Below are 3,574 nucleotides of genomic sequence, written 5' to 3'. Positions count from 1 at the left end.
AGCGGATCGTTAGGTAAGATTAGATGAATGTGAACATTTATGTTTGGGCCTGAAATCGCTGATACCACCTTTAAGACATCTTTGCCAGAAATGACATGCGTTTTCAAATACTCACAACTTTTACAACTCACATTTGTTGGAGTCATCATTGTCTGTAATTTCACATCATTCTGTATTTATCCATCCACTTATAAAAATTATTATTATAGATATTTCCTTCAAAAGGATTTCATTAAGACTTTAATCTTTTGACCTTATTTTTATATCTTATTCTTTCTCAGATGAGAACGTTCTTATCGTCATATTAAACACTGATCTACTTTCAAACTCTGAAATTTACTCCAGAAATTTCTGTCACTTTCACATTTTTCTGAGTGGGCATTTAAAAGTACGGGCTAAATGGCCCCGCTGACCACAACTCTGTCATCTGGTGAATTTGTTTCAGCCTCAACTACAGCATCAGACACCTTGCCTATAGTTTGATCACCGTGAGCTTTCAAACGGCTCCAACTTACTGCACACCACCCCTAGTCCTCGCTCAAAATAAAGTTGTTGGCAAGTGTAACTCGCCTGTAGTGCGAGGGTGGTGTCCGTTGGCCAATGGCAATCCTGCGGAGTGGGCGTCTGCCTCAGAGCTTGATCCCGGTTTGCCGTTCTTGCGTCGACGTGGCTGCTATTTGTACATTGGATAGTCTTCCTTATGCTTCTTCCTCAAACGCTCGGCTTCCTCAATAAATGGCCTCTTATCCATCTCATTCAGCTGCCTGAAACACATATGCAAAAAAATATAGATTTTAAAACTTAAACATACCATCACAATAAACCATATGAAATAATAGTAGAATCTTATTTAAATGAAGAGAATATCTACATCTTATCAGTGCTTTTTTTTTTTAAACACAAGTTAAGCGTCCAATGAAATTTAATGTCACCTGACTTTGACATTATTAACTGTTAACTGATTCTGGCTCAGATTTCTCCTCTGAGAGTTTAGCACGAGCAGAAGATAGTGTGTCTGATAGTCCAGCTGATGTATGAACCAACTCTGTTGTATTTTGCTGTCATCTGTTGAGCGATATGTTTGCATTAGTTTAGCTGTGCATCTAGAAATCCAGCCGAACCAAATGCTCACTAGTAACGCTCAGAGTAAACTCTGTATGAGATGCAGTTGGCATTCTATCTCAGGTTAATTACTCTGTTTAAAGCATGTCTTTTCCAATAAAAATTAGAACCATATTTTGTCAAAGTTCTGTGGTACTTCACCACACCATAGTGATGCCACAGTACCTTTAGTAAGGGTTGTAGGCTAACCTCTCACCTCCAGATTTTGCTGAGGATTTGGCTGATCTCAGTGTTGTGCAGGGACGGATTTTGATCTGCCAGTTTCTTGCGCACGGCCTGCGACCACACCATGAACAATGCATTCATCAGCTGCTTCACGTGCAGCTTGCTCTTACTGGGCACGAGCTCCCAGTCGTAACTGCTGAGCACCTCACTGACCGCCTGGCGGATGCCGATGGAAAACCGGTCGTCGTCAGACCTCACAGAGACTCCGGCTCCATCATCTCCAACGACAGGCATCTGAGACGGCTGACCGGGAGCGCCTTAAGAGTGTCCGAGGAACATGAAGTGACCTTCCTCCAAGACCCCGGGAGTCTTTTCCATCTGCGATATACTGTGCTCCTCCGCTGACATCGGTGCTCTCGCTCTCAGGATGTATAGATCGGAGGAAATACCTGCAAAAGTCCGCACAAAGTTAATTTTATTTAATATTATAGGTGGTCTGGAGTTTCTATGTTACATTTGTATGTTCTCTTACGAGAGGTTTGCTGTGTTCGAAACCGCATACTTCCCTACTATTTAGTATGGGAAAAAGAGTAGGCGAGCGAAAAAGTATGTACGAATCCAAAAGAGTAGGCGAGAATTACCTGGGTGACGTACTAATTATCGCGAGATTCGGACTTAAGTGCGTTCGAATATGCCTACTTTCCTACTATATAGTAGGCGAAAACAGTACGTGAAGGAAGCAGTACGTTCGAAACATCAGTATTCATAAAAGAGTAGGCGAGAAGTTCCCGGATGGCTTACTGCTTCAGGCCAGATTTTCGAGTGCTCAACCGATGGATACTCTTCTATCCCAGGAGGCCACGCGAGAGCATACGTCATTATCAAACATCGCAGAGATCAGCGACGCGGGTGCTTTCAAATGTGAGTAAACGGTTCCTTTTGTTAAAAATTGCATGTGTTGAACTACTGTAGAGTAAACTTTTGAAGTGTTGAAGGTGTAAAGACGTTACACAGTATAGTATAGTTGTGATTTTGCTGTAAAAACACGTTTTATTATGTATAACGTTAGCTAACAGGGAAGCTCCAGTAAGGACACGTAAGTTACGTCTCTAAAGCGGATTTACATAAACCATATACATCTTAAAGACACTTATTTTAAATGTCTATTTACATCTGACAGGAAAATCTTGAAATATCACAACATGAAATAGACATCTGAGTGATGAATGTGTGCTATTATGTAGAACAAATCTATAAAGTAATTAAACATAAGGTATCTTTTTTATTTGTCCATTAGTAGTTGATAAATTGAGGAACATTTATGTTGGATAAAAAGTTAGAGCAACCTCAACATGAGGTAATGTGAATCTTGTCTGGATGTTACAGGGACAGATGAACAGATGTGTGTTTATCCGGTGGAGAGTGGCTCATGAAGCTGAATGCTGCCATCAAAGGCTTTGAGTGAGTATACTACAGAAATGAATAACAACAACTATTTAAATATTAAGTTGTAGTTTATTTTAATTATTGTAATTTCAAACAGAGATATTACAGCACCTTTCTGATTCTTGATTTCTGTGCATTTGTTGCAGATTTTTTGAGATGGAGCAGGACCTGCAAGGAAAGATGATGGCGGCATTTGTGAAAAAAAGCGTTTTTTTTTCTTCTAAATAATACTGAAATCAAATGACATTGTGCGGTTGAAATTACTGCTTTTGTGTTATGTTTGTGCATTTTTGTAGGATCTGAAATGTCAGCAGGCTGGTGTGAGCACTGAGGATGAGGAGCCCAGAGCTGAATCCTGGAGATGGTGCCATGGATGAGTCCCACCATCACTCCACCTGCCCTTATGAGACCCTCCATCACTCCACCTGCCCTTACGAGACCCTCCATCACTCCACCTGCCCTTACGAGACCCTCCATCACTCCACCTGCCCTTACGAGTCCCTCCATCACTCCACCTGCCCTTACGAGACCCTCCATCACTCCACCTGCCCTTACGAGACCCTCCATCACTCCACCTGCCCTTACGAGTCCCTCCATCACTCCACACGCCCTTACGAGACCCTCCATCACTCCACCTGCCCTTACGAGTCCCTCCATCACTCCAACTGCCCTTACGAGACCCTCCATCACTCCACCTCCACCTGCCCTTACGAGTCCCTCCATCACTCCACCTGCCCTTACGAGTCCCTCCATCACTCCACCTGCCCTTACGAGATCCTCCATCACTCCACCTGCCCTTAAGAGTCCCTCCATTACTCCACCTGCCTTTATTGCCTCAGAT

The 3,574-nt window shown here is 42.7% G+C and overlaps 1 long non-coding RNA gene across 1 annotated transcript; it reads left to right on the top strand.

Moving 5' to 3' along the window:
* The first annotated feature begins 1,847 nt into the window (after positions 1-1,847).
* On the top strand, positions 1,848-3,315 carry LOC311092815. The gene is made up of 3 exons (XR_014608318.1): positions 1,848-2,208; positions 2,674-2,748; positions 2,880-3,315. It is a non-coding gene; the product is annotated as an uncharacterized lncRNA (long non-coding RNA).
* Positions 3,316-3,574: the final 259 nt, after the last annotated feature.

This window comes from Abramis brama (assembly GCF_963993115.1).
Source record: "Abramis brama genome assembly, chromosome: 11".
NCBI lineage: Eukaryota > Metazoa > Chordata > Actinopteri > Cypriniformes > Leuciscidae > Abramis > Abramis brama.
This window is presented reverse-complemented; position numbering and strand designations above follow the sequence as displayed.